Source organism: Limulus polyphemus, unplaced genomic scaffold, assembly GCF_000517525.1.
Source record: "Limulus polyphemus unplaced genomic scaffold, Limulus_polyphemus-2.1.2 Scaffold4, whole genome shotgun sequence".
Taxonomy (NCBI): domain Eukaryota; kingdom Metazoa; phylum Arthropoda; class Merostomata; order Xiphosura; family Limulidae; genus Limulus; species Limulus polyphemus.
The window spans coordinates 1,347,182-1,364,123 of NW_013665614.1; the positions used below are offsets into that span (position 1 = coordinate 1,347,182).

The 16,942-nt window shown below is 36.7% G+C and overlaps 1 protein-coding gene across 4 annotated transcripts in view; it reads left to right on the forward strand.

The window, feature by feature from the left end:
- Nucleotides 1-16,942, forward strand: part of LOC106470778 (microphthalmia-associated transcription factor-like) — an 84,227-nt gene that overhangs the window by 28,903 nt on the left and 38,382 nt on the right. The gene's annotated exons all lie outside the window — the stretch shown is intronic.

Sequence of the window (16,942 nt, forward strand, 5' to 3'; positions counted from 1 at the left end):
TTTCACACCTAAGGTGTTTTTTATTAGATGTGGTATATAGGCATGCCATGTATATGTAGAAAAATTTCAAAATTATCATTTATTCTGGTTTACGGTCAAAGAAGTAGATAAGTACCTTTTGCTCTATCTATCTATCGTTGTGGATCATTCACCTAAGGTACCACGTTTGTCTTACCGTGGGTATTATTACTGTAAAGTTATACATACTATGTGAAAGTAGGCAGTGATCCTTTTCATTGGTAGGTCGGTGATTTCTCAAGAATATAAACCTCCTTATTTTGCAGTGGGAATGACCAACGGTCACGTGGGTTGTGCATGCGCCCTGGGAAGACTAGCACTAATATTTCGTGTAGGTAATGCCATGTTTACTTCGTCTGGAATAGATTTGAACAACATCCCTAAGTTCTGAAGATGTAGGTTCAAACTTCTGAAATACATTAGAGCCTTCTCCAGTAAAGGTGTCATCTTTTGTTAATTAATTGTGATTTTAAGTTCTCAATAAATTTTTTTTGGATTTTGTCACATTGTGTCTGTGATGCACAATTGGAATATCGCTCGAGCTTTCTCGTCGTACTTGGGGGTGGGGGAGGCACTCGGATGCAATTAGAAACTATGTTTGGGTCACATGTCAAAGTTAGAGTTAACACTAACTAGGTGACTAACATTAACATAATGCAAGTGTGGCACTTGAAACTGAAAATATACCTTATAAGGTGAAATATGTTTACAGCACAACAGTTTTATTGAAAAGAGTGAAAAATGTAGCATTTACAAAGTTTACCGGGTCTATTTCTCTGCTTAATGATACATGTTTCTTCGTCAAATCGATGCGTTTTCCTACTATAGCATGCAAGAGTGTTTTTTTCTAAATTACAAGGAAAATCTTGAGTGATGTTTCTATTGATAACATACATAGTTATTCCGAGGTTAAGCTTAGTTCTCCGTACACGTTACCTACTTGAAAACGTATAAAATTTTGCTTTAAAAAAGCAATGTATGGAAAATACGTTTTGTACTTATGATTGTAAATAGTTGTATACATCTAGTTTAAAGGCTTAAGGTTCTTGTGTATTTTGAAAGGATAAGTGTTTTTAGAGGCTGAAATAGCGTATAACAGAATTCATTGGCTTGGTAGTTAGCGCGCGCTTGACTCACAATTTGCGGGTCGCATGTTCGAATCTCATCACCGAACATGTTCACCGCTCCTTTAGCCGTGGAGGCGTTATTATGTGATGGTCAACTCCACTATTCCTTGGTAAAGAGTAGCTAAAGAGTTAACGGTGAGCGTTGTCGACTAGCTATCTTCCCTGTAGTCTATTATCACTTTGAAATTAGGGACGGCTAGCTCAAACGGACGTCGAATAGCTTTGTGCAAAAATCAACAAACAAACTACAGTTTGATGAAAATTTTAACAAATACTAGATGTGTTAGATCACTTAATATATGTGATATCCTTAGTACTCATGATTTTGAGGACGGCTGTCTTCCTTTATATAAATATCAGTTTTTAAAATACCTACACAAATTTTTGCATGTATATTCATAGCCCAGGTAACCCATTACGTTTCTTTGCTTTGAAACGAAATAAACAATACATATTCATTAAGTATTCATCGGTAAAATATATCTGTTCATGTCGTTAAAGATAGATGTGTTGATGTTATCGTATTTATTTATGGGTGTTTGTACAGCAAAATGGGCAGCCTCAATATGTGTTACTTGAGCAGTATAAGCTATTAATGTGAAGTAAGCCATGGATTCATGTAATCTGCCCAGCACCATAATGAATTTCGTGTATTGTCATTCAGTCGTTATCATGTACAACACTTTCGCTTGCAGAATCCCAGTTATGATGAACTACATAAGTACATGCTGTTTGTGCGAATGTTGTTGGTTGAAGCAGAAATGTGTCCTGTTATGTGATTCTGAGTGCTACAAAACAGATGCAACAAGACAATATTACCCGCCGCTTAGGTGACCATCTGATGCAGTCATAAAAAATCCAAAAGTTGTGATTCGAGTTTGATCCTTAGGGAATTATTGTGATACTTGTTACGAAACAAGGCATAAATGCTAGAGTCTAAAAGTTGTTTTTCGGCATATAACTGTATCTAAGCTAGTACGTATATAAACTGTTAAAAGTTAGGGGAAGTCAGGCAACGGAGTAGAAGTGTATGCAGCCATATAGCATGATGTAAAGTGAGTTTCTCCTTCTCAACTCTTTCCTGCAACTTATTTTGTAGACATGAAAGTTGCAGCATTTGGTTTTCAAGTTTTTCCTCTTTCTTGTGTGTGTTGGTCAGTGTTGGCCGGAATACATTGACCAACTTGCAAGTAATCTTAAGAGTATTCTTCAATGTAGAGGATTTGCGAGCTATATTTGATTTTATCCAGTGCTTTCCATCTTTTAATCCTCACATTCACAAACTAATCTTGATCTCCATTATGTAATAGACCATTCCTTTCATTGGATTCTGTCCTAACACATCTGCGGGTCGCGGGTTCGAATCCCCGTCAAACCAAACATGCTCGCCCCTTTCAGCCATGGGAGCGTTATTATGCTATTCGTTGGTAAAAGAGTAGCCCAAGAGTGATGATGATTAGTTGACTTCCTTCTAGTCTTACAGTGCAAAATTAGGGACAGCTAGCGCAGATAGCCCTAGTGTAGCTTTGAGCGAAATTCATAACAAACTAAACCAAACTGTCCTAACACCTTTTTTGTTTTTTAGGTAATCTGATCTTTCATTTCTGAGACATTATATCCGGCAAGACTGACATGTTCTGACGGAAACCTCGATCCAAAACAAATGTTCCTCTAAAGACAAAGAAATTCTTTAATTTCCTATAAGTTTGATGAAACATCATGTTTTTCATGACGACTTCGAAAACGTTATTATTGTTTCATTTGTACTCACAACCATTATCGACTTCATCAAAGGCCAAGATTTGTTGCCACTAAACCATTTGCGTTAGAAACTATAATTGCTGTTCTTCATGGTACAAATATGCTTACAATCAATACCAAAGACATTTATATCCTGGCGATCTGCAGCTTCTTGGTAAGTTTCCAGTTTGGCTTTAAATAAAAGCCTCTCTCGATACGTGTTGCAATTCAAAGTACTATGGCACGATTTATTCACAAAGACCTTTTTATCACTCCTCTACTAATTGATTGTACAATCAAGGTAGTATTGTCCACTTAAAGCATTCTGGATAGCACCTTCGTAGACACGTCTGTTTCAGCTTTGGTAATTACAGTACCAGTCATGTTAGGGATGCGCGGTTGTAACAAGTAGGGTTGCGACGTTTTTAACATTTTGAAATCGGTTAATCATTTTTATAACATCGAAACGGAAAATTGTCGGCCATTTTTATCCCAATAGTCAAAACAAAAATGTAGGGACAATATATTGTACCCCTTATTAGAAATAATATATTTCCATGGATTTATTCATGATTTAGCGGGTCAATATGTGCTGTATTATGTGAATGACTGTTAAGAATGCAATCCAGCGTGTGCGACTCACACTTGTCGTAAGTCACATGAAACGTAAAAATTACAATAATTACTCAACATAATTGGATATTTAATCATTTAAAGGTTTGTTTGTAAGTTTAGGGATAATCTTTCGTATTCAAATAATTGTTTTATTTCTATTTCTGGATTCGATTATCCGAGTGGTCGTCACAATCATAGTAGCAAGTACGCATGCCTGTCAGGTTTGTGGCATCCTTTTGGATCTGCTCGTGGTTAATTCCAGAAAGGTTAAAATAACCATTATTATCTAAAACTACAGGATTGTAAACATCCAGATTCCTGCACATGTTAATGATACGCTTCTCTCAAACTTTCCAGAAACGTGACAGATCAGTTATATTGAATTGCATTGTGTAAGATGTCATAGACAGGTTATGCAGTGTCTTACTGTGTGTATTTCCCAAACGTAATGCATTTTAAAGCACGTATTCCTAAGTGTAGTGTATTAAATAGACAGACGTCTGCACACTCTTACTGAAAGATACTACCATACTGTTTCTCTTACGACTACTACACAACGAAAAAACTGCGTGTCGCGGGTTCGAATCTCCGTCCCACCAGCCATGGGAGCGTTATATTGTGACGATCAATCCCACTATTTGTTGGTACAAGAGTAGCCCAAGTGATGGCGGTGGGTGGTTATGACTAGCTACCTTCCCTCTAGTCTTTCACTGCCAAATTAGGGACGATTAGCGCAAATAGCCCTCGTGTAGCTTTGCGTGAAATTCATAACAAAACAAATACAACGAAAATTATTTATGGTATGTACATGTTGAGGGCATCATTTCACACACGTCTGGATTTGTGGCTTGCGTCCTGTTACCACCAAAAACGAAACAAAAGCATGTTCTGTGTTCAAATCCCACTATTCGGTCTCACAAGAGTTGCTTAAAAGTTAGCAACGCATGTGCGGTGTTGACTAGTTGCCTTCCTTCTAGTTTATCACATTAAAATTGGGGATGGCTAGCACAGGTAGCCCTCGTGTAACTTTGCACGGAATCTAAGAAACAAACATATTTGAGGCGTATTACCATCAACGTGTCGTGTACATCATGTCATTTTGCTGTTGCTTATAATTAATAACATGTCCAAGATTACCCATAGCTGTTCAAACCGCAATTTCATTCCAATTTATTGTTTTGTTATGCTGTGGGTCAATTGTAATCCATTAAAAACAACCACCCTTTAATGACTGAAAAAGTTATGTTTTTTATAGTTGGACTATTGTACATTATGAATCGTCTCTCGAAGTGCAAGTTACGTTGAATGGAATTTTGAAAAATTAAAGAAAGAGACGTAAATTTACGCAATTTCCGAATCCCACGTACAGGGGTCATCAATATATAAGAAGAAATAATTTTTCTGTTGACATTGTAACTATTCAAACTTTTTCTTATGTTTATATGTGTTTAAAGATAGTTCTATTGTTTTGGTAGCCCAAAATTCCCTCAGATGTTTTTGAACCATTTGTAATGTTGTACAAATTCTTTAAAGTTCAAGATTTCCATCCTAGATTTGTTATAGGTAAGCACTATAACTGGATTAAATTATTAATTAAATAACTAAAATTAAATTATTATACATGTATAGGAAAACAAACATAGCACGTTTGGTTTTCTTTATTTGTTTTTAGCTAAACACAAAACTACGCAATGGACTATTTGTGCTGTGCCCACCACGAGTATCGAAACCCGGTTTTGAGCGTTGTAAGACCGCAGACATACCGCTGAGCCACTAGGGGGCAGCACATTTGGTAATGTGATAATTACAACATAAGACTTGTTATTATTTAGTTTCTAAAAAGTGAAACGACCGACACCTTAGAATATTTTTAGTCAACAATGTAAGAAAGCAGATTTCACATAATGTTGTAGTAAACAATGCTAATAACAAATATTTGAAAGAGGGTTATTGTAATAATATATTAAATTATATTTTGTCATGCCCTATGATATATTTTTAACTTTTGTTGTAACAAATGGCTTATATATAATTAGTGTTCGGACCACTATTATGTTTGTTGTGTCTCAGCCACCTTGATGAAATCTGTATCGAGCGAAACGCTCCGGCGACAATAGATATGGATGACATAGTGGGATCGAAATACACTTTTTTCTTCTTGAAAAATTCTAAGGAACTGAATAAAGAATGTAGTCTTAAAAATATAATAGGCCTAATACTCATGTCTTATGACAAATATAATTAATTTTAATCATTCAAAAGAAAAGACGTTCATACCAGAATAATATAGTAAATGAACCCTTCCCAAAGACAATAAACTTTCAGTTATGTTCGGTCTACATTGTAGCAAAACAAATGATTTGATTTTCTATTGTTGGTAGCTTCCACCCCCATCTCACTCGCAATGGTTCAACGATAAGCTTGCGGGCTCCTAACGCTTAAATTGGGGATTTGATGCCTGCGGTAAAAATAGCTAGCTCATCGTGCATTTCTATGCTCAACACTGAATAAATACATACAACTACTGAAATAATATTGTTAATCCATACAATTACTAAAAGGAGCATTAGTTTTGGGTTTCTAAGTTCGAACACCAGGTCGTAACGATATAGAGCACATGCACATTGACAGACACTGTTAAAACACTGTTAATTACCAGGGATATTTTTATGAGCCATTAAAGGAACTGTATAATACAGAGCTCGTGGAAAAACTGTCAGGAGAAATAAACCAGTATAACAGTGAAGAAAAAAAACGACCTTTTAACAGGAGCGTCAAGGGCGAGCACGGGTCTCAGGGCAAACATCCTAGCCGGGCCTCATTTTCACTCTTTTTTAAAATTTTTAAGAACTTATTAAAAACATCCTGAATTAGGATAGCGACGAGCTCATAAACAAGGCAAAATTATAGTAGCAGCCGTTTTTAGCTCACAGTGTAAGCGTAAAAACGTTAATAAAGTAATAACAAATACCTATTAAGTCTATAAATTAACACACATATATATATGTATAAATTATAACTCAAATTATTATTTCATTCATTCTTAATGTATCAAGCGTCTATATGCAAAACTATGTTTTTTATGATGCCTGTTAACAAAACGAAATTAATACTTGTACTAAACGTAAAAACATGTGTTGCGTGTTTTTAGTGAACCGAGATAACAAACTATTAATTTGTTTGTTTGTAATTAAGCACAAAGCTACACATTGGGCTGTCTGTGCTCTGCCCACCACGGGTATCGAAACCCGGTTTCTAGCGTTGTAAGTCCGCAGACCCTACCGCTGTGCCACTGGGAGGCCTATTACTTCGAAAACCACTGTTTCTTTCGAAACTTTGCCACAGATCAACCCAGTGTAAACACTTAACCCAATGGTGATAACAAATCTTTCGTTCTTAAATTTCAGAAAGTTTCAATGTCCTTACAAACCTTGAAGTCATTTTAAATTTCCAGAGCAACGTGGTTGATGAACATACATCCAGTTATGTTTTTAAGCAAGACATTTTTTTCCGAGTGACATCTGATTTACCAGAAAATTTTCTCGGGAAATTATTGTACACCAAACATCACTTGTTACATAGGCGAATTAGAAGACGTCATTCCGTTTATTTGGAACATACGTTATATATTTCGATTTCGCAACGTTTTACAATATAAACTGCGTCAATAAGTAAATAATTATATGAGAATACTTTAAGTTCAAAAATACGGAAGTTAGCAACGTAATTGAGCACTTTTTTTTTTTTTACTGGATGTAGATTTTACATTTGCGGTTCTAAATCCAAATTTCAAGGCCTTATGTATCGTTACAGTTGCATATTGGTAAGGGACCGTACTGAAAATTCTCAGTATTAAGTCAATTGAAAGGGAATAACGTCGTGTTTTTTGTTGTTGCTGTTTTGTATTCAAACAATTCAGCAACCTATGTTAACAGATTTGATTGGTGTAGATCTTCACACTCACTAGGTTACAGGCAAACTACATTCAGCAAATATAAAAACCCAAGTTGTTGATTAAGCTCTCGTTTGGCTTTTGACAAATCGAGTGAATTTTTAACTAGTTCCATTTATTTTCCTTTTTTTATATATCACGTAAACGTAGTAAAACGTTACACGTCTGACACGTTCTATTGTATACTAAAAACGCGTAGCTGCTGGTCTGTCGGTGGGTCAGCGATAAGTCTCCGAACTTACAAATACTAAAATCCCGGTTTCGATTCCCCGCTGTGGACAGGTCGCAGATAGCCCATTGTGTAGCTTGGTCCTAAAAAAAACAACAACATATAGCAGCTGTTATAGTTCCATCAGATAAAAATCCATAAAAACAACAAGAAGACGTTATCGGTTATGCATGCTTAATTCATGTGAACACTCATTCTAGCGTCTTATGTGAAAGTACTATGTGCCGTTAGATAAAGCGTAACAATGTATCACAAGGAGACTTCTAGTTCTTTTATGAATTGTTTTTCGACATTATATGCACTTTAAGAATATCTCTAAATTACGATACCACATTAATTTGATTTTTTTTAAGTCTTGGAAACAGTAGAACACAGAAATTCTACATGTTAGATAATTAATGTTTTTGTTTTACAATAATTATTTATCAAAATTCATTCCTTACCCAGCTATAACTTGCTTAGATAACATCGTACTCATACAAGCTAAATTACTAACAATATTAATTATTTATCAGTCTAATTCGATTATTTCTTAAGCTTCTATGATTTTTATATGCATCCCACCTGGCCCGGCATGGCCAAGTGGTTAGGGCGCTCGACTCGCAATATGCGGGTCGCGGGATCGAATCCCCGCCCCATCAAACATGCTTGCCCTTTCAGTCGAGGGGGCGTTATAATGTATGGTCAATACCACTATTCGTTGGTAAAAGAGTAACCCAAGAGTTGGCGTGGTGGTGATGACTAGCTGCCTTCCCTCTAGTCTTACACTGTTAAATTAGGGACGGCTAGCGCAGATAGCCCTCGTGTAGCTTTGCGCGAAATTCAAAAAACAAACAACCATCCCACCACGAGTGATTATTCGCTGGCTATCTAACTTCTTGGATAACAGAACATGTAAAATAAATGTACGGGGAACCTACTCTGAGGCATTTACCCCAGAGGCAGGCGTACCCCAAGGAGGGGTAGTTAGCCCTATTCTATTCGTCATGTATGTGAGTAATACGCCTCTAAAAGACCCAAATCAAGGTTGTGCATCACAATTCGCGGACGATGTTGCGATCTGGAAAAGTGCCCTCACCCCATCCATAGCAACAACAAATCTACAACCACTATTGAATAATATAGAAGAACACTATCCAAAATATAGAATAAAAATAAACGTCCCGAAAAACCTTCACAAGATTAACAAAACACCAAAAAGACCCACCTAAACTATATATGAATGGAACACTTCTCCAGACCTCAACATCGGCAAAATTCTTAGGATTAACCTTCGACCCAAAACTGACGTGGGTAAAACATACAAACAATATATTAACAAAAATATGGAAACGCACAAATTATGCAATAAGTCTAACAGGCAAAACAGGGAACATCTCCTGAGAACATCATTAAAATATACAAAACATACATACGTTCCATAATAGAATCCCCGTCACATCGAACATACTCGCCCTTTCAGCAGTGGGGGCGTTATAATGTGACGGTCAATCCCACTAAAAAGAGTAGCCCAAGAGTTGGCGGTGGGTGGTGATGACTAGCTGCTAAATTAGGGACGGCTAGCGCAGATAGCCCTTGTGTAGCTTTGCGCGAAATTCAAAAAACAAACAAACAAACCATAATAGAATACGCCAGCCCTGCATGGAAAAACACAGTTCCAAAACACATAAATAAACTACAAACTATACAAAACACACTAATCACCAAGCATACAAAGTCCTCCGCAGTACCTCGTCAAAATTTATGCACAGATATGCAAATATACAAACAATAGCCGATAGACTCTTGCATAATTACTTTGAAAAAATTGGCAAAAGAACGACCTACTCTGTGAACTTGATCGCTACTACATACGTGATGGAAGTAGACCTAAGTACCTCTCACCTGTAAACATTTAATTTAGAAATAAGGATTTAATAAGGCCACTATAATAAGGTCTATTAATAGACCTTAAAACCCTACACTAGTTAGAATCTAAGAACAATACATTTAATAGGGTATTTTATTTCCAATGAATTCGACTAGCCTCTAACTAGTGAAATGTGTTATGGAACTGACTCAAGAGACATAATGCAAAACATAGAATGTAACTGTCGATACTACATGGACATTGCCATGGAAGGGGTCGGAGCAGGTGCGGTTTACTCCGACCCTCATGTTGTATCAACACCAACATTCACTGATGATTAAACACAGTCCGGAAAGGAGAAAAAGGTCCCTACGAGCCTGACCCTCCTAGGCCACAAAGACCTAAATCCCGACACGAAGAGAGAGAGAGAGCATTCACCACCCCACTCCACTCCCCCTGGTGACTATGCGGTAAGCGTGAGGGCTTATAACGCTAAATCAGGTTTGAGTATTCTAGGTGGGTAGAGCACAGATTGCTCATTGTTTAGCTTTTTACTTCACAATAAAGTTCAGCAAAAGATATTTTTTTTATTAAAAAAGTTTAAGTATACATACATACTATTCCTGTTGTGGTCTAAAAGTCACCATCTATTTTAGGAACTAAAAATCTCGAAATATACATTAAGAAAACAAATAGCTCTCCAGTTATCGGATGTGGCTTCTAAAACTAATATTAATTGGCAAGTGGGTCGAGAGTATCTCCGGGTAGTGAAAGTGGGTTTTTCTCGGGGTCTCCCGTTGTCCTCCCACATCAGAATTATGGGTAGCGGATCTATAGATTCACACCCGTTGGGTTTTTTGCACATTGCTTCCCAGTTATGTATAAAGAAAAGAAGAAACTTACTTCCTGGTCGTCCGTGGTTTTCCGTCGGTTTTTGCTTGCTGTCGTCCTTTCATCATTCACTTCTTACTTAACAGAATCCAGGCTTTGATCTCGCATGCCGTTTACACGAACCCCTAAACCAACAATTGTGTACATACACATATATGCTTTTTTTCGTGTTTGTCCACTTAACCTCCACCGTGTATGGGATGAAGAAAAATTTAATTCTGACCACGCCGGTGTCCAGAGCCTCGAACCCCAGGTTCTAGTCCCTGGTTTGACACTAAATTACTACTATCTTCATAGCTAAGCTAAGCGTCCCAGTGATTAGCTTGCTGGACTGTGGATCCGTGGTTTGGCACCTCGTTACTGCAACAAATATCGTTCTCCGCACTTTGGGGACGTACGTGCGATATAAAAGTGACAGTCAAATCCTACTATTCGATTAGAGTAGCCCACGAGTTGGCGGTGAGTGTTGTTGACTAGCTACGTTTCCTAGTCTGTCACTTCAGATGGCCCTCAAGCAACTTTGCACGAAATTCAACAAAGAACATAATTATTGGCAAATATTTTTTTGAAAGTACAGCTTAATTTTTCCGGGAACTTACTGGGTTATTCCTACCTCAGGGGATTTGTCAACCTTTTCCTGATAAAGTAATGTTAATAGCAGTTACAGCACAATCCTCACCATAAGTCTTATTTTTCGAACAAGAAAAGGCTACTTCAAATAAAAATAGAGTTAATTTGATGAATCTTTTCTGAAAATACAGTCTTAAAATAAATTGTTTGTACAATTTTTCTTGCGCCTTTTCTAAAAATAAAAATTAAAAGTAGTATAAATTTTCTTATGTATATATTTTGTGAATGCATGATAATGTGTCACTAGTGGCTCACTTAATAACATAGAGATCAGTGGGGCCACCTTATTTCAGATTTGTTCTCTCTGTTAACGCTTGATTCATCATTGAGTTTCGCCCCTGGCGGTGACATTTACACACTGGATGTGCATGGCATGATGCATTTTTAATGTTTCCGTTCTTGGGGTTCGGCAAAATGCATAAAAACATTAATAACGTTAAAAATTGGGCTTAGATAACCTTAGTGGGCAGAACACAGGTAGCCCTAGCTTTGCGCTTAACAACAACAAAAGTAAAAGTCAAGATTTGCTCGCCTATTTTAAACTTTTATCATCCATGCCTCCCTTTAATAAATATGCTTTCTCGTCCCCTTTTTTAATGAGTGAAATAGTGAGTGTTGTAGTAATTACCTATTATTTTCATTAATAAAAGATATATTAAAACGCTTTATTTTACATTATTGCATTGTTGACTTCCCTAACCACTCTCACCTACCAAGAGATCATTTATACCCATACTTTGGGAAACGCTACCGTGAACTATTTAATTTAGTTTGCCTGATTAAATTTTGAACAAACACACACATGAAAAACATACATTGCAGAGATGAAAGTGAGATATGTATTAGTTAATTTGTTTACCAAAATTCGCACAATAATTTTTGTCATAAGTTATTTAGATCTCATATAAATGTAACGTTTAACAGATGGCGCTGGGAGTAATATGCAATTATTCTGCAGAGATCAGTTTTCCATCTTGTCATTAGAGTTCTTGCCTACGGAAGTGTTTTAATTAGAGAAATGTACTAACGTGAATTTCAAAACAAAAGCAAAAAAAATTAATGTAGCAATTAGGAACAATTTATTTCCAGGTGTCGACGTATAAAACATCACCTAGATTTGTCTTTGATTTTTAGGGCATTCTTTAGAGTACATATATTTTTAAACACTGCACTTTAAACGTTGGAGTATTGATCATTTCGAATATATTTTAATATTCTTTGATTATTTACAATTTCAAAATGTGCACTCGAAGAGATGTAGTATAGAGGTAGTTGTTACGTTAGTTAATTTGCAAGGTGCAGGACTTCATTGCAACTAATTTTCTGCAATGTGTTCAACAGCTGTTATTGTTGTAAGGGAAAGAAACGAGTGCATTACGAACGCTCGAGAAATTAGACGTCGAAGTTGGAGAAACAGACATACACTGTAATAGTCTAGTTCATTCCATCGAGAAACGTATATTTTAACATGAAAAGAAAAGATGAAGTTTACTGAGTTTGATCCTGTTTTAATAAACTTTAAATCCACGTCTTTAACTATTCAGGCTGAACTTCAGTCCCATCGAAAGGGCTGTGCGTATGTATTTTTCGGAATATTGACACCGTAAATCGTCTAAGGTCGATCGTACTTTAAACTTTTGTTATACAAGTGTCGATAAAGTGGCAAGGAGTCGACTCTAGTTCAGGGTCAAACTGCAATGTTGTTGAAATAGAAAAGATTGGGAGGATGGCTTAAAAGCATATCGTAAGTTAACGTTTTTGTCATTACTTTTTGATTTGATTTTATGTATGAGGTCCTGTTCAATCACCTCTCTAAAAGAAGAAGAATCTGGAGATTTAATATCATGTTGCAAAATTAGTTACTTGTACTCTTTTCAATGATACATGAACAATAAACTAGCTTGTCTTAGAGTAGGTGTTATAAACTTGGATTAATGACTAATGTCATTATTTAAATAGTGCATCATAAATTTTGTGACTAAATTGGATAGTTAATGTTTTTTGAACTCAGTTTGCTTTATTTTATTTTTATTGTATTTTCGTGAGAATGACTTAGGCAACAGTGGTGGCGCTACAAGGGGCAATGGGGCATTTGCCCACTCAATTTTTTTCTTGCCCCAGTGTGCCCCCACCTGCATACATTGAGCAATGGTAACGTGTATAACAAGAAATGCACATTCTCATACACACTACCGTCTTGCGGGATGTTTTTTTTCCTTGTATGCTAGAAGTCAACCAAATATATCCTACGATAATAGGTGTTATCTTCAACCCTACTTTTTTATACTAATGGTACTACTGCACTAAATGATTATTTATTTAACTAATTAATGCTTGAAAGAACACAGAATAATAACATGCAAAAGCAGAATATGACTCATAACTATCACAATTTGTTAGCTTTCTAACTATGCCACAAACATCGTTAGAAATTAAGCAAAGCTAGTCGATATGTTCCCGTGGGAACAAAAAAGTAAAACCAAAACAGAAACTACACATTGTCTATTGAGAAAAAAAGAAAGTAGAATAATACGCCATTTTAAAGGCGGAACCATTGGTTTTCTATTGGTTATACATAATATAAGTTTAAAAGTGGAAGAAAAGTATTGGTAAGGTCTGAAAGGGAGGAGTTACAGGTTGGTGTGGCAAGAGGGGTCTGATTTTATATTTAATAGCTCTGTAAGTTGTAACTAATTAAGATTGAAGGCTATAAGTATTATGCTTTTCCTGAACATTACAATATTATACTGCCCCAAAAAAGGTTAACAAGAGAACTAGGTTTACCTTTCTCAGAACTGTTGATAAATAAGGTCTTTAGACTTGTTTTGCGCTAAGCAGTTATGACAAGCATGGGCTTGTTGTGTACCAAGCTATCTTCGGGGCGGGTATCTTTAAATTATACATTTTACTGGTGTTAATTGTTACATGAAGATGGTGTTCTGCATACATGTGTAGATACGTCAAGTCTTACTATTGAGAAAATGGATTTAAAAAATTATGCAAAAAAAAAATCACTGGATTCCCAGGAAGATTAATATATCAAGGAGACAGGTTGACCAAGCGAGAAACACAAAAGGATTGAAGATGAAATTGTCGTACTTGAAGACTCGGTAGAGGATAGACTATTAAACCAAAGAGGCAGTATGGATACTTCTGATCAAGAACATGAAGATATATTGGGCGAACCCGCTAGCGTTGTAGAATTACACGACCCGAGCAGCAGCAGTGGAAAATCAACTCTGACCAGGTCGATTCTTGGAATAGGTGGTGCGGCTGATATATCTCGAATGCCCGACAATGAACCAATTCGACTTCATACCTGAATTATATATAGCATATCCTTGTCTTGAATATTCCGCATTTACTGACAAAGTTCACTGTCTTGTCTGTCGTCATTTTACTACAGGCGCTAAATATCAAGGTGAGCAAGCTTTTGTGTCTGAAGGGTTCAATACGTGGAAAATGTGATCGGGTGAACCTCCAAAAAACAAATTTCACAAATACAAGTAGTCTGATGCACATTTGAACAACGCGTGCAAATATAATGCTTGTTTAGAATCCAAGCTTTCTGAGAAAGCTGTAGCGGGCCGAAGCTCTCCGGCTGATTATGGAGAGAAGTAGAGAATACATAAAAATACTTGCAAATACGTTCAAAATACGTACGGCTGTTCAAACATACCTCAGAGGGGTCAGCGTAAAGGAGACACAGCTGAAAACAAAGGAAACTTTTTGGAAATATTAAACTTCTTAATGACTTATTCCCAGATCCTAAATGACCAACTGTGTGAAGGACCTAAAAATACCAACTATACACACCACAGTGTACAAGATGCTAATTTGGATATCGTCAGTGATATAATTTTGGATGAAATAAAAAAAAACGAATAAGAGAAGGTCATTACTTTTCAATATTAGTCGATGAAACTAAACAACTATCCAAAAAAGAGTAGATGAGTTTGGTACTTTAATTATTCAGAAGTTTATAAAAAAAAAATGTCTTGGTTTTTGATGTCATAAACCTGATTGGTCAAGGATATGATGAAACCGCCGTCATGGGCGGCAAATGTTCTGTGATTTAACAGAAAATAAGACAAATCACACCTCAAGCCATCTACAATCACTCTTTTGCTCATCGTCTTAATTTGGTCATTGTAGAAAGTATGAAATTTGTTACCCCTGTGGCTGACTTTTTCTCATCGCTTCAGACGTGCTACAATTTTTTAAGTGGTTCTAATGTTCATGCACAGTGGATTGCTTTACAAAGAAGAAAAGATATGCACCCAAATGAAAAGCTTGTATAATTGAAAAATACGATTGGATTGTCAGGTGTGTGTTGTTCGTGGAATTGTAGTAAGGTTTGACTGTTTTATTTAATTTCTGCGGCATGTTGACCTAAGTGATAGCAATCGAAACCGTGCATTAAATACTCGATCCATTTTGGCGCAACTTGACCGGACATTCATACTGTATGCTGTTTCTGAATGACATCTTACGTGAAGCAAAAGATGTACCGCAAAGTTCCAAGTTAGATTACTTGAAAGCAGGAGCTCTCATTGAGAATCTTCTAGCAGAGTTGCAAACCTACAGATGTGACGAGAAAGCTGCACATTATTCTCATGACATCGCTACAAGAAATGACCTGAAATGTTGCCGTCGGCGTCAGCTACAGAGCTCAACGATCTCAAACCACACTTGAGAAGCGGGACGCCATACGAGTTTTATCTGATATGAAACGGACCATCTTGTTTCCAACCATTAACAGTTTTTTTTTAACTAAACAAACGATTCATTGGGGAAAATCCCCAATTATTGCACTCCCTGTCGGCAATTGACCTCAAATATGAAAAATTCCTCGATTTTGAGACTATTAAACCTCTTGCAGCCCATTATAGACTGAATTTTGAAAACATGCAAATTGAAATGAGGCAAGCTAAGAGAATGAATGAACGTTCAGGTACGACATTTGGAACAGTCAAAGAGCTGCCAAACATTTAAAACGCCTATTTATGGCTTTTACTGAACTTCACAAGGTTATAAAGATACCAATAACTCTCCCAGTTAGCACAGCCGGCTTGTGAAAGGAGCTTTAGGAAGCTAAAACTGATCAAAAAATCACTTTAAAACTAATATTGCAGATAAGCGACTGAAGAGTTTAACAGTAATTAGCGTGCACTGAGAACGTGCTCTTTCCATGTTTGTTTGTTTGTTTTGAATTTCGCACAAAGCTACACGAGGGCTATCTGCGCTAGTCGTCCCTAATTTAGCAGTGTAAGAATTGATCGTCACATTATAACGCCCCCCACAACTGAAAGGGCGAGCATGTTTGGTGGAACAGGGATTCGAACCCGCGACTCTCAAATTGCGAGTCGAGCGCCCTAACCACCCGGTCATGCTGGGCTTGCTCTTTCTATTGATCTTGATGATGATCTTGACGGGTTAGTTGTTAAGTTTACAAATACAAGATTAACGTTGGTATAAAGTCGAAGAGGAGGATCGTTCTGGTTGATGTATTGGTAAGTTCATGCTTCTGACCATTATTCATCAATTCACTTTTAAAGGGACTTGTTATCTCCCCCCCCCCCAAGCTAGATATGCTAGAATGGTCAAAAATCTTCTGATCCTTTCTAAGGTCTGTGAGTACTTTGGCACTTCAAAATTCAATACAAAGCACTTTTTGAAACCCAACGTTGGCTCAAGGTAACTTAGCATGCTAAAATGTGGGGAGAATAACAAGTCCCTTTAAATTAGACGTTTTGCCCCAAAAAAATTTCGTTGCTGGCGCCGTCACTGTTAGACAAAGAAATTGGACAAGATGTTTGTCTGTCTTAGAATATCTTCTTTAGTTGTTCATATTAATCAAGTTATATCCAGTTATCTGTCCGTTCTGTATG